At 36.5% G+C, this 25,404-nt stretch overlaps 1 long non-coding RNA gene across 1 annotated transcript; it reads left to right on the top strand.

The window, feature by feature from the left end:
• Window positions 1-80: 80 nt before the first annotated feature.
• LOC108526899 (uncharacterized) lies at window positions 81-23,726 on the top strand. The gene is made up of 4 exons (XR_001884631.1): window positions 81-130; window positions 728-857; window positions 3,636-3,706; window positions 23,575-23,726. It is a non-coding gene; the product is annotated as an uncharacterized LOC108526899 (long non-coding RNA).
• Window positions 23,727-25,404: the final 1,678 nt, after the last annotated feature.

Below are 25,404 nucleotides of genomic sequence, written 5' to 3'. Positions count from 1 at the left end.
GTTTCTGATTCAGCAGAGCAGTTGCATTTCTAACATTGGTATTTCTGTTAGAACATTCCAGGTGATATTGGAGCTGCTGATTCAGAGACCACACTTTGAGAATCATAGAACAGATATTGGTGATGGAGTGGTAAGAGCTTCCACTAGGAATTGTGGCACCTGGAATCTCTTCTAATTAATCATCAGTATGACCAAGGTCAAGCCGCTTGGTTTTATTGAGGTTGACTTGATGGCTTTCAACAACTCCATGTTGGAATTATTGGGTGAAATTACTGATGAGTAGAGAATTCTGCTAAGATTGTTGATTCACTGTAGTTTATCAATTATCCTTGAAACGGTTACCTGATAGTGAATATTTTCCAACTTGAAGAAAATGCTTGAAGAAAAAAAGACAAGTAAGCTGCCATTATCAATCAGTTATTACATAATCAAAGCACATTCAACTTCCAAATCAATAGACTGTGCTTTGGAAATGTTCTTTGATTGTCCAGTTAGGGCCAACTCCTGGGCCATGCTCCATCACTCAAACCCTCCCAGATTCTCAGATGCCTACATAGTTTGTCTATGACCTTTTCATCTGATTTATCCTGAGCTTCTTTGATTCAAGACTATTTGGCCTAGGGATTTTAAGGAACTGGAAAAGCTCATTGATTATTTTCTTTTAGATTGAGCTACATATGTCAAAAGTCACTAAGCAATCATGTCTGAAAAATCTCATTTGCCACAGTGAAGGAGAACAGCAACATTTGGATCTTGTGTTTTGAGCCAGGAATAGACAAGCAGCATGCAACTGGGTCAACTCTAGAGACCACTATTTGCTGTGTTGTTATATCAATCAACTAAATACGCTTCCAAATGTAAGTCAAGTCCTCTTCCTGGCCATGTTTGAGTAATGTAATCATAGGTTAGTGACTGACATAAGATACTTGAATGTTATTTCATTCAGCATAGTTAAGCATTGGTTCATGATGCAGCAACATAAAAACAGAATAATTTTAAAGTCATTCTCAAGCTTCTTGTCTATAAGCATCATTTAATATTATTTATCATAACGTGTATCTCAGGGAATATCCTACCCTTGCCTCAGACTGTAAATCCCACAGCTAATGACTGGTGTTATCTGGAGGATAAAGACACAGGTTTCCATATATGGAGCGATCGAGGCATCCTTCTAGAAGACAAATTAGGAATATCATTTATCTTTTTCATTTTCAGTTGATCATGGACAAAGAAGAGAATGGCTACCAGCGTCCTTTACAAATGCTAATATTAGAGAATTATTTGAAAGTTCATACTGGGCCATTTCTGTGCTATCTTTTCCGCATTTCTTCTTTGTACATTATTTTCTAGAACAGATAAACACTTACTTGTGTTTAAAATTTGTTACAAAGCCAAAATTTTTTAGAAAAAAAGCCATTGAATTTGCAGATAAGAAAAATATTTTTTTATAAGTTAAAATTCCAATCCTATATAAAAGTTCTCTGTTATTTCTGTAAAATTATTTTATCTCACATTTGAAAAAGAATAAATATTATATAATGTGCTACATTCAGAAGACGATGACATGCGCAAAGTGTAACAGACTAGAACACATTTACGAGGACTATCAAACCAGAAGCCAAATACACCTTTCCCTTAAATTATCTTTCTTCTCAGAAAGGAAACCATTAGGCTAATATTAAGAATGTAGATTTTCAATAAAATAGAGCCAAATATCTTTCCATTTTAAATAACAAATTCTGTATAAGATGATGATTGCTTATAACAGTAACACAAAGAAATTCTCTCTCACCTAATGGTCTTGATATGTTTTATAATTTTAATGAATTCCTTAAACATTAAGAAAAATTGATTTCTGAGGGCTATAATGACATTACATAACTAGCCTTTTAAATGTCATGTAACTCAAGAAAAAAACAGTATTAGCTTCCATTTGGACAGTACTTGACAGGTTCTCATAAACAGCTTTGTTAAGATATAGTTTACTCAAAGTGTTCAATTCAACTGTTTTTAATATATTCACAGATATATGCAACCACCATCACAGTTAATTTTAAAACATTTTTATCGTCTCAGAAACTCCATACATTTTAGCTATCACCCCCCACCTCCATCCCAACTTCCTTGGCTCTAATCAACAACTAATCTATGTCTATAGATTTCCCTATTTCGAACTTTCATATGAACAGAATTATATCACATGTGATCTTTTGCGACTGACTCTTTCACTTAATATGTTTTCAAAGTTCATCCACAGTTTAGAATGCATCCGTGTGATTTTATTTTATAGCCAAATAATATTCCATTATTTGGGTATATCACATTTTGTTTACTCATTTGTCTGTTGATTAACATTTGGGACTGTGTACACTAATGTTTATAGCAGCATTATCTATAATATCTAAGTTTTTTATGTGGACATGTTTTCATTTCTCTTGGGTGTATCCCCAAGGATGGAAATGCTGGATCATATGGTAACTCTATGTTTAATTGTTTGAGGAATTCCAGACTGTTTTCCAAAATGGCTACATTCCTACCAGCAGTGAATGCATGTTTTGATTTCTTCACGTTCTCACCAAACTTGTTTATATATTTTTTATTCTAGCCATCCTGATGTGTGTGAAATGGTATCTCGTTGTGATTTTCATTTGCATTTCTCTCCTGGCTAATAATGTCAAGTATCTTTTCATATGCTTATTGGTCATTTGTATTATCTTTCTTGGAGAAATGCATGTTCTGGTCTTCTGCCCATTTTTAAATTGGGTTATTTGTCTTTTTATTGAGTTGTAAGAGTTCTTTATATATTCTGGCTATAAGTCCCTTATTAGACATATGGCAAATATTTTATTCCATTCTGTAAATATTTTACTTTCTTGATGGTGTCTGCTGAACCACAAGAGTTTTTAATTTTAATAAAACTCAATTTATTTTTTCTTTCATTGCACATGCTTTCGGTATCATAACTAAGAATCCTTTGCCAAATCTGAGGTCATAAAGATTTATGTCTATAATTTTTCTATACTTTTAAAGTTTTAGCTCTTATCTTTAGGGCTCTGATCCATTTTGAGTTGATTTTTGCATATAGTATGAGGTAAAGTGCTAATCCTATTCTTTTGCATGTGGCTTTCCATTTGTCCAGCATCGTTTATTGAGAAGACTATTCTTTACTCATTAAATGTTCTTAGCACCCTTGTCAAAAATCAGTTGGGGCTGAGCACAGTGGCTCATGCGTGTAATTCCAGCACTTTGGGAGGCTGAGGTGGGCGAATCACTTAAGCTCAGGAGTTTGAGACCAGCCTGGGGAACATGGTGATACCCCATCTCTACAAAAAATACACCCAGGCAGGGGTGGCACATGCTGTAGTCCCATGCTGTAGTCCCAGCTTTGTGGGGGGTTGAGGCAGGAGGGTCACTTGAGCCAGAAAGTTGAGGTTGCAGTGAGTTGTGTTTGTGCCACTCCACTCCACTGTCTCACTGGCCATACAGGTATGGGTTTATTTCTTGATACTCCCTCAATTTTATTTCACTGACTTATATGTCTATCCTTGTGCCAGAACCACTGTCTTGATTACTATTGCTTTATGGTGAGTTTTTAAATTGGGAAGTTAAAGTCCTCCTACTTTGTCCTTTTTCAGAATTGTTTTGGATATTATGGGTCTGTTGCAATTCCATATGAACGTTACAATCATCTTGTCAGTTTCTACAGGTAAGTCAACTGAAATTCTGATAGAAATTTTGTTGAACCTGTAGATCAGTTTAGGGAGTATTGCCATCTTAACAATGTTAAGTCTTCTGATCCATGAATGTGGAATATTTTTCCATCTATTTAGACCTTTATTACTTTAAATTACATTTTGTATTTTTCACACCATAGGTTTTACACTTCTTTTGTTAAACTTATTACTATGTATTCTTTTTGATGCTATTGTGAAAAAATTGCTTTTTTAATTTAATTTTCAGATTGCTCATTGTAAGTGTACAGAACTACAGTTGATTTTTTGTATATTGTTCTTATATCTATAACCTTGCTGAACTCATTTATTGGCTCTAATCACTTTTTAGCAGATTTCTTACAAATTTTTTATATACAAGATTATGTTATCTGAGAATAGAGATAATTTTACTTCTTCCTTTTCAATTGGACTGATCTTTTATTTTTTTTTTTTCTTGCCTAATTTGCCTGGCTAAAACCTCTAATAACATGTGAAATAGAAGTAGTGAGAATGAACATTTTTTTCTTATTACTGATTTCGGGAGGAAAAGCATCCATTCTTTCACTGTTAAGTATGACACTAGCTGTGAATTTTTTGTAGATGGACTTTATCAAGTTGATAATATTTTCTTTTTTTTTTTAGTGTTCCTCTTATTAAAGGATGTTGGATTTTGTGAAATGCATTTTTTGTGTTTTTTGAGATGATGAAGTGAGTTTTAAAAAAATCATATTGTGATAATGTATTACATTAATTGATTTTTGAATTCTGAACCAACCTTACATTCCTAGGATAAATCCCATTTGGTCATGGTCATAGTTCTTTTTATAATCATGTGGTCAGTTTGTTTGTGTTTTGTTGAGTATTTTTACATCCATATTTATAAGATTTATTGGTCTATTTTTTTTGTGATGTAATTTGTCTGGTTTGTGTATCAGGATAGTATTGACCTCATAAAATGAATTAGGAAGTGATGTGGTTTGACTCTGTTTCCCCATCCAAATCTCATGTTGAATTGTAATTCCCAGTGTTGGGAGAAGGACCTGGTGGGAGGTGATTGGAACATGGGGGTGGATTTCCCTCATGCTGTTCTTGTGATAATCAGTGAGTTCTCACAATTATTATGTTTTAAAAGTGTGTGGCACTTCCCTCTTTGTACGCGCTCTCTCTCTCTCTCTCTCTCCTGCTGCCGTGCGAAGAAGGTACTTGCTTCCCCTTCACCTTCTGCCATAAGTTTCCTGAGGCCTCTTAGTCACACTCCTGTTAGAACTGAGGAACTATGAGTCAAACCTCTTTTCTTCACAAATTACCCACTCTTGGGGGTAGTTCTTTATAGCAGTGTGAGAATGCACTAATACAGAAAATTGATAGCAGAAGTGGGATATTTCTATAAAGATACCTGAAAATGTGGAAGCAACTTTGGAACTTGGTAATGGGCAGAGGTTGGACTAGTTTGGAGGACTCAGAAGAAGACAGGAAGACGTGGGAAAGTTTGGAACTTCATACAGACTTGTTGAATGGTTGTAACCAAAATGCTGATAGTGATATGGACAATGAGGTCCAGGATGATGGAAGTCAGATGGAAAAGGGGAACTTATTGTGACCTAGAACAAAGATCACTCTTATTATACTTTAGCAAAAAGACTGGAAGCATCATGCCCCTGCTCTAGGGATCTGTAGATCTTCAAACTTAAGAGAGATGATTTAGGGTGTATGGCAGAATAAATTTCTAAGCACCAAAGCATTCAAGATGTGGTCCAGCTGCTCCTAAAAGCCTATGCTCATTTGCATAAGCAAAGAGAACTTATATTTAAAAGGGAAGCAGAGTGAAAAGTTTGGAAAATTTGCAGCCTGACCAGGTAGTAGAAAATAAAACTTATTTTTCAAGCTGGCTGCAGAAATTTGCAGAAGTAAGGAGGAGCTGAAGTCCATAGCCAAGACAATGGGGAAAATGTCCCCAGGGTATTTCAGAGATCTTCATGGCAATCCCTCCCATCATAGGTCCAGAGGCCTAGGAGGGAAAAATGATTCATGGGCCAGGCTCAGGGCCCAGCTGCACTGTGAAGCCTCAGGACAATGACTTTCTTCCCAGAATTGGGAAAAACTACTTTAAAGTTCATATGGAACCAAAAAAGAGCCCACATAGACAAGACAATCCTAAGCAAAAAGAACAAAGCTGGAGGCATCACGCTACCTGACATCAAACTATACTACAAGGTTACAGTAACCATAACAGCATGGCACTGGTACCAAAACAGAGACGTAAACCAATGGAACAGAATAGAGCCCTCAGAAATAACATGACACATTTACAACCATCTGATCTTTGACAAAACTGACAAAAACAAGAAATGGAGAAAGGATTCCCTATTTAATAAATGGTCCTGGGAAAACTGGCTAGCCACATGTAGAAAGCTGAAACTGGATCCCTTCCTTACACCTTATACAAAATTATTTCAAGATGGATTAAAGACTTAAATGTTAGACCTAAAACTATAAAAACCCTAGAAGAAAACCTAGGCAATACTATTCAGGCCATACGCATGAGCAAGGACTTCATGACTAAAATACCACAAGCAATGGCAACAAAAGCCAAAATTGACAAATGGGATCTAATTAAACTAAAGAGCTTCTGCATAGCAAAAGAAACTACCGTCAGAGTGAACAGGCAACCTACAGAATGGGAGAAAATTTTTACAGTCTACTCATCTGACAAAAGTCTAATGTCCAGAATCTACAAAGAACTTAAACAAATTTACAAGAAAAAAATCAAACAACCCCATCAAAAAGTGGGCAAATGATATGAACAGACAATTCTCAAAAGAAGATATTTATGCAGCCAACAGACACATGAAAAAATGCTCATCATCACTGGCCATCAGAGAAATGGAAATCAAAACCACAATGAGATACCATCTCACACCAGTTAGAATGGTGGTCATTAAAAACTCAGGAAATAACAGGTGCTGGAGAGGATGTGGAGAAATAGGAACAGGTTTACACTGTTGGTGGGAATGTAAATTAGTTCAACCATTGTGGAAGACAGTGTGATGATTCCTCAAGGATCTAGAACCAGAAATACCATTTGACCCAGCCATCCCATTACTGGGCATATACCCAAAGGATTATAAATCATGCTGCTATAAAGACAGTTGCACACGTATGTTTATTGTGGCACTATTCACAATAGCAAAGACTTGAAACCAACCCAAATGTCCATCAATGATAGACTGGATTAAGAAAATGTGGTCCACATACACCATGGAATACTATGCAGCCATAAAAAAGATGAGTTCGTGTCCTTTGTAGGGACATGGATGAAGCTGGAAACCATCATTCTGAGCAAACTATTGCAAGGACAGAAAACCAAACACCACATGTTCTCACTCATAGGTATGACTTGAACAATGAGAACACCTGGACACAGGGTGGGAAACATTACACACCGGGGCCTGTTGTGGGGTGGGGGGAGAGGGGAGGGATAGCATTGGGAGATATACCTAATGTAAATGACAAGTTAATGGGTGCAGCACACCAACATGGCACATGTATGCATATGTAACAAACCTGCATGTTGTGCACATGTACCCTAGAACTTAAAGTATAATAATAAAAAATATAAACAAATAAATAAATAAATAAATAAATAAATAAATAAATTACCTAGTCTGAGATACTTCTTTATAGCAACATGAAATGGACTAATACAGCAACTATTCATAGTATTCATTTATTAACCTTTGTATTTCCATAAGGTCAAAAGAAGTATCTTTCTTAGTTCTAATTTTAGTAACTTGAGTCTTGGTTTTTGGTCAGTCTAGCTACAGTTTTGTTATTTTTTGATATTTTAACCAGTTTTGGTTTCACTGAATTCCTCTGTATTTCTATTATCTATATCATTAATTTTCAACTTATTCTTTATAATGCTCTGCCCTCCTGCTTGCTTTATATTTAGTTTGCTCTTTTTTTTTGGTATTTTAGGGAAAAGTTTAGATTACAAAATTTTAGATCTTTTCTCATTATAATATAGAAATTTAAAACTATAGATATTCCCTAAGCATTGTTTTAGCTGTATCCCAAAATTTGGGTATGTCATGTTTTCATTTTAATTCATTTCAAAATATTTTCTGATTTCTCTTTTGATATCTCCTTTGATCCATTGCTTATTTAGAAGTATGTTGTTTAACAGCCACATATTAGGGTGTATCCTAAATTTTCCCTGCTATTATTTCCTAACTGTATTCCATAATAATTATTTCCTTAGACAATTGTGTCTCTGAAAATCTCTATCTTTTGGTTTGATTATTTAATTCATTCACATGTTATGTTATTTTAAATATAATTGGATTTGTATCAGTCATTTTCCTGTTTGTTTTCTAAATGTCTCAGGTATGTTTGTTCGTTTATTTCTCTTTTAATAATTTCTTCTGCTTAAGTGAATATTTTCTACAGAAACATTTTAATTTCTTTAGTAATTTTTTTTACTTTTTTTTTTTTTAACAGTTTTTATAAATGGTTGTTGTATTTTTAGTACAGACAGGGTTTACCATATACATCTTAACTTAGAATCTGCTTCAGAGTTTTACTAGCTTAATTCTAGGGATATATAGAAATCTTACTCATATATAGCTCTATTTATCTTTCCTATTTGTGTGGTTTATTATTTCACATATTACATCCACTGTGTTACAAACACAGCAGTACCTTGTTATAATTATTAGTTTGCCGTCTGTGGTGATTTCCTTAGCCCAATACAGCTTTGCCCCTACAAACCTACTTGCACTGTTTTTAGCAACTATATTACACATACGTTATATTTCTGTGTTATAGGCCCAATATTACATTATATACACATTGTCTTATACAATTGCTTTTCAAATCGCTTAAGAGAATAAAGAAGGAAAAGTATGCATTTACATTGCCTTTTATAATTACGTAATTACCTTTACCATTGCTCTTTGTTTTGTTATGTGATTTTGAATTACTGTCTAGGATCATTTGCTTTCAAGCTCAAAAATTCCATTAGTATTTTTTGTAAAGTGGATCTATCAGCAATCAATTGTCTCAATTTTTGTTTATTTGAAAATTCGTTTATTTTGCTTTTTTAATGATGATTTTGCTGGATGGATCTAGGTTGATGGTTTTCTTTCTTTTCTTTTCTTTCTTTCTTTTTTTTTTTTTTTTTGAGTTGAAGTCTCACAATGTTGTTCATTCTGGAGTGCAGTGGCACAATCTCGGCTCACTGCAACTTCTGTCTCCCACGTTCAAGCGATTCTCCTGCCTCATCCCCCCATGGAGCTGGGATTACAGGCACATGCCACTGCGCCCAGCTAACTTTTTGTATTTTTTAGGACAGATGGGGTTTTGCCATGTTGGCCAGGCTGGTCTTGAACTCTTGACCTCAGGTGATCCACCCGCTTTGGCCTCCCAAAGTGTTGGGATAACAGGTGTGAGCCACCATACCCAGCCCAGTTAATGGTTTTTTCCTTTGAGCGCTTTGAATATGTTATCCTTCTCTCTTGTGGCCTTCATTGTTTCTAATGAGAAGTCAGCTGCTAATCTCACTGGAATTGTCTTAACAAGTAACAAGCAGTTTTCCTCCTACCACTTTCAACATTCTCTTCTTGTTTTCACTTTCAGTAATTTTACTATGTTGTGTCTGTCTGAATCTCTTTATGTTTAACCTACCAGAAGTTTGTTGAGCTTCCTGGATGTGTAGTATACTGTTTTTAATAGATTTGGGGAGTTTTCAAACTATTTTTTCAAAAAAATTTTTCTGCTCTTTCCTCATTCTCTGTTCTCCTAGTATTACCATTACACAGATGCTTATTTGCTTAATGGTATTTCACATTTTTCTGAGTCTCTGTTCTTTTCTTTTTAATTAATTTTCTTTAAGTTATTGTAATTTTCAATTCCAAAATTTTCATTTTTAAAATAATTTCTATCCTTTCATTGATATTCTCTATTTGATGTAACATTTTCATCAAGCTTTCCTTTCTTTTTTAAACATTTGTATAAATTTATGGGGTTTATTTATGGGGTCTAAGTGTAATTTTGTTACCTGAATAGACTACATACAAGTGAAGTTGGGGCTTTTAGGGTATCCATCACTTGAATAATATATATTGTGTCCATTATATAATTTCTCATCATCCACCTCCTCCCACCCTACCACTCTTCCAGTCTCAATTGTTTGTCACTCCACACTCTCCAAGCACATGTACACATTATTTAGCTCCCACTTACAAGTAAGAGCATGTTGTATTTGTCTTTCTGTGACTAATTTGTTTAACTTAAGATAATGGCCTCCACTTTCATCCAAGTTGCTGCAGTGGACACAATTGTACTCTTTTGTCTGGCCGAATATTATTCCATTGTGTGTATATACCACATTTTCTTTTTTGTTATGGTCACGAGAATGCTTTTTATTTTCTTATATTTGAAATGATATGCATACAATATATATAGATTTAAACGAGCCCATGTAGTCATTACAGAGAAACAACAAATTAATAGCAGTTAAACATGTAACCGTCACCCAGAAACAATTATTGTTCATATGTTGTCGTCTTTGTTCCAAATGTTCCTATTTTATGTATTTATTTTTATCATTATTATACTTTAAGCTCTGGAATACATGTGCAGAACATGCAGATTTGTTACATAGGTATACATATACCATGGTGGTTTGCTGCACCCATCAACCCATGATCTACATTAGGTATTTCTCCTAATGCTATCTCTCCCCTAGCTCCCCACCCCCGACAGGCCCCAGTGTGTGATGTCCCCCTCCCTGTGACCATGTGTTCTCATTGTTCAAGTCCCCCCTGCTAATGAGTGAGAAATGTGGTGGTTTGGTTTTTCTGTTCCTGTTTTAGTTTGCTGGAGCAAATGATGTTTTCCTAGCTTCCATCCATGTCCCCCTACCCAAAGGAACATGGAACTCAATCTTTGTTATGGCGCATAGTGTTCCACGGTGTATAGTGGCCACCATTTTTTTATCCCATCTATTATTGAGGGGCATTGGGTTTGGTTTCAAGTCTTTGCTATTGTGAACAGTGCTGCAGTAAACATACGTGTGAATGTACCTTTATAGTAGAATGATTTATAATCCTTTGGGTATATACCCAGTAATGGGATTGCTGGGTCAAATGGTATTTCTGGTTCTAGATCCTTGAGGAATCATCACACTGTCTTCCACATGGTTGAACTAATTTACCCTCCCACCAACAGCGTAAAAGCATTCCTATTTCTCCACATCCTCTCCAGCATCTGTTGTTTCCTGACTTTTTAATGATCGTCATTCTAACTGGCATGAGATGGTATCTTATTGTGGTTTTGATTTGCATTTCTCCGGTGACCAGTCATGATGAGCTTTTTTTCCTAGGTTTATTGGCCATATAAATGTCTTCTTTTGAGAAGCGTCTGTTCATATCTTTTGCCCGCTTTTTGATGGGGTTTTTTTTTTCCTGTATATACCACATTTTCTTTAACCATTTATCTGTTGATAGACAATTAAGCTGATTATCTTTGCTACTGTGAATAGTGCTGTGATTAACATGCGGGTACAGGTATGTTTTTTATATAATAATTTGTTCCTTTGTATAGATACCCAGTAGTGAGATTCCTGGATCGAATGGTAGTTCTATTTTTAGTTCTTTGAGAAACCTTCATACTGTTTCCCATAGAGGTTGTACTAATTTACATTCCCACAAACAGTGGGAATCCCCTTTCTCTGCATCCCCACCAACATCTGTTGTTTTTTGTTTTTTGAATAGTAGTCATTCCAACTAATGTAAGTTGATAGCTCTTTATGGCATCATTTTGCCTTTCTCTGATTAGTGGCATCAAGAACTTTTGCATATGCCTGTTGATCAATTGTATGTCTTCTTTTGAAAATGTCTATTCACGTCCTTTGCCCACTTTTTAATGGTATTATGTGTTTTATTGTTGTTGAGTTGTTTGAGTTCCTTGTAAATTCTAGATATTAGTCCCCCTTCATATGCATAGTTTGCAAATATTTTCTCCCATTCTGAAGGTTGTCTTTTCACTCTATTGATTATTTCTTTTGTTGTGAAGAAGCATTTTACTTTAATTAAGTCCCATTTGTTTTTGTTTTGTTTTGTTTTGTTGCCTGTGCTTTTGAGGTCTTAGTCGTGAATTCTTTGTCTTGACCAATGTCCAAAAGAGTTTTCCTTAGGTTTTTTTTTTTAGTATTTTTATAGGCTCAGGTCTTACATTTAAGTCTTTAATCCTTCTTAGGTTGATTTTTGAATATGGTGCGAGATAGGGATCCAGTTTTTTTCTTCATATAGAAATCCAATTTTCCCAGCACCATTTTTGAAATGGGTGTCCTTTCCTCATTGTATGTTTTTGTCAGTTTTGTCAAAAATCAAATGGCTATAAATTTGTGACTTTATTTCTGGATCCTCTATTCTATGCCATACATCTATGTGTCTATATTTTTTATCAGTACCTGTAATGCCAGCTACTGGGGGACTGAAGTGGGAGGATTGTTTGAGATTAAGCGTTCCAGACCAGCCTTCATAACATAGTAAGACCATATCTCTAAAAAAGTAATAATAAAATAAAAAGAGATTTCCCACTAATCACTTTCGTCGGAATGGTGGGACATCCTTCACTTCTTTAATCATGCTTTCCTTTAGGTCTGTGAACCAGTCTCTACAAACTAGCTCTGTGAATGGATCTCATCAAATTGTGATGCCTTTGAGGAAATAGTTTCTTTCTTATTTTCATTTTTTATTTCAGTGGCTTTAGGGGTACAAGTGGTTTTTAGTTATGTGGATAAATGGTATAGCAGTGAAGTTAGGGATTTTAGTGCACCCATCACCCAAGCAGTGTGCATTGTACCCAATAAGTAGTTTTTCATTATTTACGCATCTCCCACCACCCTCTCTAAATAAATAGTTTTTGAAGTCAGTATTCGATATTTTTTCTGCCCTCAGGAAGGCTCTTTCTAGCAGGCTTATTCCTGCTTCTCTCCTGCAAACTAGTTATCTACAGTCTAGGCTGTATTTTCATTAAATCCATGAATTTCTTCTCAATTACCTTTTCCCATAACATCCAGTATTCTTGAGAGCATGAAGTTTAAACTTCTCCACGCTCTATTGCAAATTAAGTCCAGGTTAATCCAGGAAAAGATTAAGAGATAACTATTTTAATGCTTGTTTTTCTTTCCATGTAAAATTTTCTGAGCCAGGGCTTTGAAGCTGGGTGGGAGAACAGTGGCAAGTTTCTCTCTGAGTGATATTCTCACTCTAGGAACTTCACACTTTGTGCAGGCGAGTGGAGCAGCAGCCTGAGGTCACATGAGTTTGTAGCTCCTATGTGGAACCACCCCTTCACAAGCCGGGGACAGGCAATCAGAACCCCAGTGTTAGCACATCATGCCCCGCGTACAGCCTCCATTCCACAAGTGGTGGGGCTGGGCAGAAGAAAAGAGCTCTTACCACTCATTTCCACTGACCTGGAACATAACCGCAGTAACAGATAGCGGGGGTAAGATGAGAAACACTGAAGTTTTGCTCCTTCTGGGAGTAAAGTCCTCTCTGACTAGAAGCTGGTGGGGCAAGGAAGCCCTGTGCTCTTGGCTGCAGCAGTCTGGAGTGGAGTCTCTGCCTTATGTGGGGACGAGTGGAGTAAGTGGTCTTGGTTCACATACCACAGACTTTCAAATTTCTTACTGAATTTTCTTGAATAGATGCTTCTTTGCTGTTTTTCCTTAGAATCCTTTCCAGAGGATTTAAATATGTTGTTTGCTTTATCATTTTCACCGCTTTTACTGGGGAACAGGTCAGTGGAGCTCCTCACACTGTTATGGCAGAAGTTAATCTCCAGTATGTTACAGTGTGTAGTTCTACATATGTTTTTCATGTTATTGTTAAGTACTTCAATAACCATGTCATTTAGGTAGAGTTTCTCTCATGCTTCAGTTCATATTTACTGAACAGGAATTCTACGTCAAATATGGTAAGTATAAAAATAAATACGATCAGTTTTTTTCCTTTAAAGAGTTCATGTTACCTGTGTAACAAACCTGCACATCCTGCACATGTCCCTGTCACTTAAAATTTAAATTAAAATTGAAAAAAAATTCACCTGTGTTAAGAGATATAGAGGAAATTCTAAGTTGTCACAGAAGTAAGAGTAGGATTTGAACACAAAGTCATTTGAAGCTTAATCTCACTAATTGAAGGTGCCTTCTATTGGATCTTGGGACTATATCAAATATGAGAGAAATAGAGTAGCCTATTTGAGTGTCAAAACTGTATTTTTTTAACCCTACCAAAAATTGAAGGTATGGAAATTCCACAATGCTCTCTCCTGCCTGACATAGTCTAAGTTTTACTATATCACTCTTTTAATTTCAGCTTATCATAATATTAGGCATCTAGTTTTTTTGGTGGAATGTTGAAAGCCCAGGTTGTTTGTTAGTGAAAATGTCTTTACTTTCAACTGCTACTTGGAACTGGAAGCCATTACCCTCAGCAAACTAACACAGGAACAGAAAACCAAACACTGCATGTTCTCACTGTAAGTGGGAGCTGAATGATGAGAGCACATGGACACATGGTAGAAAACAACACACACTGGGGCCTGGCAGAAGGTGGGAGATGGGGGAGGGAGAGCATCAGAAAGAATAGCTATTGGATGCTGGGCTTAATACCTAAGTGACTGGATGATCTGTGCAGCAAACCACCATGGCACACATTTACTTATGTAACAAACCTGACATCCTGCACATGTACCCATGAACTTAAAATAGAAGTTGGAAAGAAAAAAAATAAAAATATTAAAATGCCTAGAAGAGAAGACAATCATGTTGGAGAAGAAAACAGCATTGTCATAAGTACAAGTGAAAGTGCAGTAAAGATTACACTGAGCAGCAAGAACAGCATTGAAATGGGAGAATCTATTCCTAAAGGAGAGTATCTCAAAGAACCAAGACCCAAGCACTGATGAGAATGGTTTGACTAAGAGTGTCAGTACCATTTCCAGAAGGAAGCGAGCCTTCAGACGAAACCCACAGAACAGCTGTGTCAGAGGCAGAATATAATGAGTTAACAACCTGAGGACAAGGACAGGGACAAGGAAGTTCCAAACATTGTGGACCCAAATCAACAGCAATATCACCATGAGACAGATATGGCTGAGCAGAGAGTCTCTTCAAAATTCAAGAGGAAGAATTGATGAAAAAGGCAGCGGTGGGATAAAGGAAATCACTCAAGGAAAGATGATATACCTTTTGCAGAAATTACTTGATTGCAAAGACATGATAAGGCTGCACCAGGCTTGATTGAGCAAAAGCTACAGTGCAAGATGGCAGAGCCATGTAAAGAAATATCAGCAAGAGAAGCTGACACTTTTCTATGTCCAAATCAGCAGAGTCCCAATGCTACTCACCAGCAGTTTCACCTCATTCAAATTAAGGAGAAAAAATTTGATGGGGAGTTAAGGGGAATGAGAGTGAAGAGTTAGAAGTAAAGGGAGCCTGGATTATACCTCACATGGCTTTGTATTCATAATGGCTGGCACACAGTACATAATAAATAAATGACTTACTGGTATGCTTAGGGAAATATAACAAGAACCAACAAGATGAAGCATCAGTAAGGAAAGTTATTTCTCAAGTTTTAGAGATTTAAGTTGGTCATTCTATCTCATTCCTTATTAATAATCATACACTACTACTACCCCTACTGTTTATAGAACATTTACTATATGCCAGGCAGTATACTACTAACACATATGTATATATGTGTCTGTGTACATATATGTGTGTGTGTATGTGTATGGTTTATGTGTAATACATATATGGAGATACGGGGGATATCCACATGGAGATAGATCTGGAGATATATAGGACATATATGAAGATATATAGTATACGTGGAGATTTGCATAGATATACTTGATTCTAACAACAATTGTAAGAGTGGGTGATCTTAGCTCAATTTTAGAGATGAAATAACTGAGTCTAAGAGCAGTTCAATAACCGAATCTACGTGACTAAGTGATATGATTGAGATTTGAACTCAAGTTTGTGTGACTCTGAAGCCCATATTCTTAAGCCCTGCATCATTCTATCTTCCTATAAAGAAGCATAAATTTAGACACTGCATTCTCTAGTCTTACTTTATTATCATAATAATTTATTTATAATTTTCTGCTACAGTCCCTATAGAAGCAATTTTTTCCGCAAATAATAATTAATGCAAACCATTAGATTTTTCCTGTTTCATGTCCCGCTTCTGTCGGGCATTTACTCGGTCAGGACTTTTCAGGAGGACCAGCAGGACCTTACAAGGACCAAGGATCCCCGAGGAGCAGTTTTCTGGGGCACCGGTCCCCAATCTTTTTAGCACCAGGAACTGCTTGGGTGGAAGACAACTTTTCCACAGCCCTGTGGGAAGGGAGAGGGTGGGTATTAGACTCTCACAAGGGACATGCACTTAGATCCCTTGCATGCGCAATTGACAACAGGGTTTGTGCTCCTATGATAATCTAATGCCACAGCAGATCTGAGAGGAGGCGGAGCTCAGGCGGTAATGCGAGTGAAGGGGAGTGGCTGTAACTACCAATGAGGCTTTACTGGCTTGCCTGCCACTCACCTCCTGCTGTGAGACCTGCTTCCTAGTAAGTACTGATCCATGACCAGGGGTTGGGACCCCTGTTCTAGGGGCAAAACCACTCTCTAACACTGATTCCATTTCCTATCCTCTTTCCATCACAGTATTTTGTAACATGTATTTTAACTGGGTAGGATTTTTGTTATAAGAGAACTGATAAGATCCTGCATGCAGATAGAGCTGAAAGAGTTGGAAGAAACCTGTCTTCCCTATTGCTCTAGGAGGCCCAGCATGTCATGGGTTCTTAGATAAACCAGAGCTGGCACCCTCCTGAGGTGACTGAATCCTCATAAAAGGCATCTTTGGCAGGGCCATGATGAGGCTTCCTCAAGCGGCTTTGTTGACTGAGAGCAAGGGGACTGAGGTGTGTGCTGTGTAAGGAGATTTGAGCAGGCGTCTGGGCTGAGCTGCACCAGGTGACACTGATTCTGATCAAAGTGTGCACCGTGGACCAGCAACAACAGTATCACCCGGGAGATGGTTAGAAATGCATAGAACAAGGCTCACCCTAGACCTACTGAATCGGAATCTCTTGGAGTGGGACCCAGAAGTCTGTGCTTTTGCAAGCGCTTTGTGTGATTCTGACACATGCTAAAGTTTGAGAAGCACTGATCTAGGTGAGAAGCAGTATGACTCTGAACTGAGGCAGTGGCATTAGGGATAGGATAGAGGGGAAGGGATTCAAGAGATATTTGGAAGAAAGAACCAACAGAACCTGGTGACCAGCCAAAAGTGAACCAGAGGACCACAGGTTTATTTTGACTCTCAAATCAAAATTGGAGTTAAATACAGCATGGATATCTTTGTTGTTCATGAGGCAAGCAATGTAGGGGAAGCAGGTCTGGAGCACAAAGAGGCAATAATTTCTGTGTTGAGCTTGGGATGCCTGAGAGACATCCAAGCATAAATACCTATTAGAAAATCAGCAACGATACCCAGAATGCAGAAGAGTTTGTAAACCCAGATATTTAGGTTATAATTTACCAAAAGAAGATGTTAGAACTGAATTTACATAACATTTTCATATTAAAATTAAACATAGGATTAAATGAGAAAGCACTATGTAGCTATAAAGTAACATAAAAATAGAGCACTGTAATATTTCACTGAGCCTGTGGAGGGTGTGAAAAATGAAGCCGTTCTCCTTATTTAAGAGACAAGTGTGTTCAAATGCTCGATGCTCAAGCAAACTGAGAAAAAGTTTTTCTATCCAGAACACTCCTCAAAATGCCCGTCCCCACCCCTTGGCTCTAGTTACCTCTCATTGCAAGGATATTAGGGAATTCGTGTCTTTTCCTTGGTGAGCTCTGGTCCTATTTGTAAATCTTTGTGACTCATGGGGCTGAAATGGCACTACATTTTATAGCGACCATAGGTTCTAAGCCAAAAGTCAGAATATAGTGTCTTATGGATTTTTTTTTTAAATCTGATTTGAATATTTACTTAAAAGATTATTATAAAAGGTGACAGTTAAGGAATAACTTTTTATTAGAAAAAAATGTTACATGACATAGAGATCATTGTTTCCTGTTTCAGAATCTACCAGGATGCTTTTTAAAATGCAGATGAAGCCAGGTGCGGTGGCTCATGCTTGTAATCCCAGCACTATGGGAGGCCAAGGCAGGCAGATTGCTTGAGCTCAGGAGTTCCAGACCAGACTGGGCAACATGGCAGGACCCCGTCTCTACTAAAAATACAAAACAATAGCTGAGTGTGTGGTGTGAGTCTATTGTCCCAGCTACTCTAGAGGCTGAGATGGGAGAACGGCTTCAGCCCAGTGGGCAGAGGTTGCAGTGATCTAAGATTGCACCACTGCACTCCAGCCTGGGTGACAGAGTGAGACGCTATCTCAGAATAAAATAAAATGCAGATGCGTAGCTTCTACTGCATCAGAATATACCAGAATATCTGGGAATCTATGTTTTAACAATAATTCAAGTGATTCTTTTGCATTTGAAAGTTTGAGAGCACTGATCTAGGATAGTTTATTTTCAGATTTGTTACTATCATTTAATGCAATGTTTTAAGCCCTGAATTTGTATGTGCCCATTTTGTGTAATAAGGAGAGATTCCCTTTCTAAGGAACTTTGAGCACATGAGGGAGGATACTTTTAAACTACTCAATCTATAAATTTTAAAGCCACAATTTTAAATTAAATCATGCTCTTCTTACACTCTTCTGCTTTATACTTTTATGGAGGCATTTTTTCCTCTAAGTGACTGACATATGCTATATCTCAGATTTCTGCTTTAATTTCTAAAAGTAACACTTCCTTGGAGAGTAAGGTGGTTGGTGAAACATTAAATCTAATGGACGGGCAAGTTAAATCTCAGTAGATCCAGTTCAATATTCTGTAAAGGGAACTGGCATAGGGCCTAACAGAAAATGCTTAGCAATCTTTTGGATAAAAAAAGGTTTATACTGGAAATGTTGTAATGTCTTATGTTTATTCCAGGATATCTTATTTATTACTACCATCACTGCTGATATCATCTGCCATCACTGCCATCATGTTTTAAACAAATTTTACATCTTAGGTAATGGAACACAGTATATATGTAGACGGACTTAAATTTAATTTTCATGATTGAATAGAGAATTTAATGGCCTAACCCTATGCCCTGCTTACTAAAATCAAATGATAAGTGGCCATCCAAATTTATGGAAAAGGCCTCTTGATGTGGCAAAAACATTGTTTGGCCTGAAGGGAAAAATGGAGACCTGGGTTTCTAGAAAAGTTCATTGACAAGTGTTGCTTAGAATTTGCTAAGAAAGTGACATGCATAGAAGCAAGGTGGAGAAATATGTTACTTTGCTAGTGCTGCCATAGCAAAGCACCACAGTTCTGGAGGCTGGAAGTCCAAGATCAAGGTATGGGCAGGGCCATGCTTCTTCTAAAGGATCTAGGGCAGGATCTGTCCCAGGTTTCTATCCCAGATTTCAGTAGGACCTTGGCTGATGGCAGCATCACTCCCGTCACCACATGACATTCTCCCAGTGAGCGTGTTTCTTTCTGTGTGCAAATTTCCCCTTTTCATGAAGACACCAGTCATGTTAGATGAGGCTCATCCTACTCCAGTATAACCTCATTTTAAAATTATAAATTGATAATTTATGGTCATGTAAATTTACAGAGTACAGAGTACAAAGTGGTATTATAATTCATAAATATAATGTGAAATAATTAAATCAAGCTAACATACCCATTACCTAAAATACTTAACATTTTTGTGGTGAGAACGTTTAAAATTGTGAAATGTACAATACTCTATTATTAACTGTATTCACCATGCTGTGTAATGGCATTGGAAAAAAGAAGAAAAACATATTCTTCCTGTCTGAGATTTTGTACTCTTTGACAGTCCTCTCCTCATTCCCCCACCCCGCCAGCCTCTTTAACCACTACTCTACTCTCTGCTTTGATGAGTTTAATTGTTTACATTCCACATATAAATGAGAACATGTGGTATTTGTCTTTCTGTGCCTGACTTCACTTAGCATAATGTTCTCCAGTTCCATCCATGTTATCAAAATGACAGAATTTCCTTATTTTATTTAAGGCTCAATAGTATTCCATTGTGCATATATACCACATTTAATTTATCCATTCATCTGTTGATGGACACTTAAGTTGATTCCATAACTTGGCTGTTACAATTAGAACTGCAATGAACATGAGGAAGCAGACATCTCTTTGACAAAGTGATTTCAGGTCTTTTGAGTAAATTCCCAGAAGTGAAACTGTTGGATCATATGGTAATTCTATTTTTGGTTTTTGAAGAACCTCCAAACTATTCTCCATAATGGTTGTACTAATTTATATTCCCACCAACAGTGTATGAGGATTCCCCTTTCTCCACATCCTCACCAACCAGTTATTTTCATCTTTTGAAAAAAGTTATTCCAACAGATTTGAGATTATATCTTATTGTGGTTTAATTCATGTTTTCCTAATGGTTAGTGATGTTGAGCCTTTTGAATGTATCTGTTGGCCGTTTTTGTATTTTCTTTTGAGAAATGTCTATTCAAGTCCCATGCTCATTTTTCAGTTGGGTTTTGTTTTCTTGCTGTTCAGTTGTATGAGCTCCTTTTATATTTTGGATATTAACCCCTTACCAGATGTATGGCTTACAAATATTTTCTCCCAATCCGTAGGTTGTTGCTGCACACTGTTAAAAGCTTCTGCACAGCAAAGAAAACATTTACTTTGTTGTAATCTCATTTGTCTATTTTTGCTTTTGTTGCCTGTACGTTTGGGGTCAAATCTAAAATGTACTACCCACAGTAATGTCGTATAGATTTTCCCCTATGTTTTCATCTAGTAGTTTTAGAATTTCTAGTCTTACAATTAAGTCTTTAATCCGTCTTGAGGTGATTTTTGTATATGCTGTAAGATAAGGATCTAATTTCATTCTTCTGCATGTGGATATCCAGTTTTCCTATGGTCAAAAATGAGTTGATTGTAAATGTATGAGTTCATTTATGGGCTCTCTCTTCTGTTACCATGGTCAATGTGTCTTTTTATTTTGTGTGTGGGGGGGCGGTGGGGTAGGGGTGGCTGTTTTAATTACTACAGCTATGTAGTTTAGTTTGAAATAAGGTAGGTGGTACTTTCACCTTTGTTCTTTTCCTTCATAATTGCCTTGGCTTGATTACCCAAAGTTTTTCGGTTCTGTATAAATTTTAGGATTATTTTCTATTTCTATGAAAAATAATGTTGAAATTTTGATAAGGACTACATTGAATCTATATATAATTTTGGGTAGTATGACCATTTTAACAGTATTAATTATTCTAATCCATGAACACTGGATATCTTTCCATTTATTTGTGTCTTCTTTAATTTCTTTTATTGAGGTTTTATAGTTTTCAGTGTACAAGTGTTTCATTTCCTTGGTTAAATTTATTCTTAATTATTTTTTCATAGCTATTATATATGAGATTGTTCTCTTGATTTCTTTTTTAGATAATTTGTTGTCAGTGTATAGAAAGTCTACTAATTTTGCGTGTTGAGTTTGTATCCTGCAACTCTCTTGTATTCATTTATTAGTTCTAACAGATTTTTTTGGTATAGTCGGTAGAATTTTCTATATATAAGATCATGTCATCGTCATCAGCAAACAGTAGCAATTTCCCTTCTTCCTCTCCTATTTGAATACCTTTTATGTCTTTCTTTTATCTCATCTTAACTAATTGCATCTGCAATGACCTATTTCAAATAAGGTCAGATTCTGAGATACTGCATGTTATGACTTCAACATACGGATTTGAGGAAGATATAATTTAACCCGTAGCAAAGAACATGAGAATCTGTGACAAAGTCTATGAATAAAGGATGTGGATTGTATCTCAATAGTGAAAAAATGTTTTATCATTTCTCCAGTCGTATCCCAAGGCCTGTTATCCTTGAGAAAAAAAAAACATAAATATTCAATACTAAAGCAGAAGGGTTCTGACGGATCATTTACTTTCATATCTTATGGTGTAGAAGGGAAAACTGAAGTTTGCAGGATTAAAGCGAAGTACTTACTCAAACAGTGTTGTAGCAAATCCAAAACTTGAATTTGCTATACTCTGTCCCCTGTGTCCAGCTTACCAAGAGCTGGGATACTGTGAAGAGCTTTGCCCTTTAAACTAAACATTGGTTTTCATTCATGGGTTGTTAAATGCAAGGGCAAATCCCTTCTGTAAGTGAAATTGGGCATCAGGGCCCCCACCCACATCTCTTCTTCAGTTGTCCCTGAGGTTGCATTGACCAGAGGACTCTCCAAAGCACAGACTGAAATTCCTGCAGCGTCTTGGACAGCACCCTGTGCTTTTCACATTGCCCCTCTGCTTCTCCATCTCTCCTTTCACAACTTCTCTGTCCTGTCATCTCAGAGCCTAGCCCAGCTCCAAGTTGGTAATCAAAAACATGTTAGCCTAATGTATTTGTTTCTTAATAGCTGATAAGTAATATTTTAATAGTAATAAGCCAGTCTTCTACTCCCTTTCCTCTTTTAGGAGTCTCTTGGGCTTTCTGAATGACTATCTTTGGAGGATAAAATAAGACATATTTTCTCCCATTCTGTAGGTTATCTTTTCACTCCGTGGATTGTTTCACTTGTTGTGCAGAAGCTTTGCAGTTTGATATAGCCCCCACTTGCTTGTTTTTGGTTTTGTTACCTGTGATTTGGTATCATATTCATGAAATCGTTGCCAAGACCAGTGACATAAAGTTTTCTCCTGTGTTTTCTCCCATGACTTTTACAGTTTCAAGTCTTACACTTAGTCTTCAATCAAGTCATTTGAGTTGATTTTTGTATATGGTGTAAGATAAGGATCCAATGTAAATATTTTGCAAGTGTATATCCAGGACTTTTGTTGAAGGACTCTCCTTTCTCTATTGTGTATTCTTGGCACCCTTGTCAAAGATCAGTTGACTTGATATACATGAATTTATTTCTGGGTTTGCTATTCTGTTTCATTTGTCTGTATGCCTGTCTTGATGCAAGCACCATGCAGTTTTAATTACTATAGTTTTACAGTATACATTGAAATCAGAAAATGTGATTCCTCTAGTTTTGTTCCTTTTTCTTAAGATCTGTTTGGCAATTCATAGTCTTTTGTGGTTCTATATAAATTTTAGAATTGTTTTTTCTGTTTCTGTAAAAAATGCCACTAGGATTTTGATAGGGATTGCATTGAATTTGTAGATCACTTTGGGTAGTATGGACATGTTCACAATGCTAAGTCTTCCAAACCATATATCTGATAAGTGGTCAATCTCCAACATATATGAAAAAAACTTCTACAAACCAATAGTAAAACAACAACAACCACAGACATAAACAGGCTAAATATTTGTGTAGACATTTCTCCAAAGAATGGGCCCAACAGGTATCTGGGGAAAGAAATGCTCAGTTTCACTAATCATCAGGGAAAGGCAAAACAAATCCCAATGAGAGGTCACTTCACACCTATTACAATGGCTATTATCAAAAAAGATGAGACAATAGTGTTGCTGAGGATATGGTTTTATCCTCACCAACCCTCATACACTGTTGGTGGGAGTATAAATTGGTACAAATATTGTGGAAAACAACATGAAGTTTCCTCAAAAAGTTAATAATAGAAAATGCCACATGATCTGGCAATCCTGCTTTTGGGTATTTTTCTAAAAGAATTGAAATCAGATCTTGAAAGGTTATTAGTACTTTTGTGTTCATTGCAGCGACAATGGTAAGATGTGGAAGCAGCCTAAATCTCCATCAGCAGATGAGCAGATAAACAAAATGTAGTATAAACATGCAACAAATTGTTATTCAGCCTGAAAAAAGAAGGAAAATTCTGCAAAATGCAACAACAGGCATGAAACTTGAGGAAATCATGGTAAGTGAAATAAGCCAGTCATAGAAAGTACATGATTCCATTTATATGAGGTATCTAAAATAGTCAGGTTCATAGAATCAAATAATAGAATGATGGTTGTCAGGGGCTGGGGAGAGGGGGAAATGGGAGTTGTTAATCATCTGGCATAAAGTTTCAGTCAAACAAGATGAACAAGCTCTAGTGATCTGCTGTACAACATTGTACCTATAGTCAACAATAATATATTGTATACTTAAAAATTTATTCAGAGGGTTAATCTCATGTTAACTGTTTTTACTGCAATATAATAAAGGCCTTTAATCTTTGGTTTATTTTGACCAAACTAAAAGGCTTAGAGTTAGTGGATAGATACAGGTGGTCATCATGGTATTCTTCAAATTTCAAAGAACTGGTCACCATCTGATTTGGTTTGGCTATGTCCCCACCCAAATCTCATCTTGAATTGTAGCTCCCATAATTCCCACATGCAGTGGGAATGGACTGGGTGGGAGGTAATTGAATCACGGGAGTGAGTTTTTCCCATGCTGTTCTTGTGATAGTAAGTCTCAAAAGATCAGATGATTTTATAAAGGGGAGTTCCCCTACACAAGCTCTCTTGCCTGATGCCATGTGAGACATGAACTTGCTCTTCATTTACCTTCCACCATGACTATGAGGCCTCCCCAGCCATGCCTTTATAAATTACCCAGTCTCGGGTATGTTTTTATTAGCAGCATGAGAACAGACTAATACACCATCTTTTTCATCTACTCTTAAGCCTTTGGCATCTTGGGTGGGCTATGGTAAATTTAACACATTGAGTTGTAAAGAGCTTATACTGCAATTGGTATGCTGTTCAGCTTCAGGGCATGTCCTGAGCTGTCTAGATAAACTCTACAGTATATCTGATCACACTGGGTTTCCACCCTCCCTACAAATTTCACCTTTTCCAACCTATTCAAAGATAGCTTGAAACAATACTTTCACGCTGCTTTCACTTTACTCCCTCTGTGCATAGGATTTCAAAAAGCAAAACACTGTATTGATCAGGCAACTATCTTGGATTGTCTCAGAAAATACTCCATTCCCCAAAACAAGCTATCACCTTCAGTTCCTTTGAGGCTACATCAGTTTCACTATATCAAATTTATAATTGGAAAATGGCATGAGATTAATTATGGAAATGCTTTTCCAATTTCAGTAGTCAATTAATAAGCAAGTATATGAAGACCACAATAATTACATTGTTCTACAAGCATTGCACTACAAGCCTTATTTAAGTATATTTAGGCTTTTGAAAGAGAATCTGATTAGCATTGTTTTTTAAATGAATTTGACATTCAAGGGATGCATGAATTTACTTTGGATATTGGATTACAAATTAATGCTTATCAAATTAACATTGATTTTCTTTATAGTCTAGGACCATCATCATAGAGAATTTTTCTGCATGAATTCCTGCCATGGTTATCACCAGGCTCATGAGTGAGATATCAGAAGGAACATAAACTCCCATGGATTAAAAAATATTCTTTCCTGACATCTGTAGTAGCCATGTACAAGTCAAAGATCTATCTTACTCCCTTAATTGAAGAAATTGTTTTTCTCTATTCTAACCAAAGAGGGAAAGTAAGAGCTAGCACAGACCCTGGAAGGTGGTCCTAAAAGTGTTTGATTTCAGTAAAACCTCTGA

The sequence above is a fragment of the Rhinopithecus bieti genome, unplaced genomic scaffold, assembly GCF_001698545.2.
Source record: "Rhinopithecus bieti isolate Rb0 unplaced genomic scaffold, ASM169854v2 scaffold_3856, whole genome shotgun sequence".
Taxonomy (NCBI): domain Eukaryota; kingdom Metazoa; phylum Chordata; class Mammalia; order Primates; family Cercopithecidae; genus Rhinopithecus; species Rhinopithecus bieti.
This window is presented reverse-complemented; position numbering and strand designations above follow the sequence as displayed.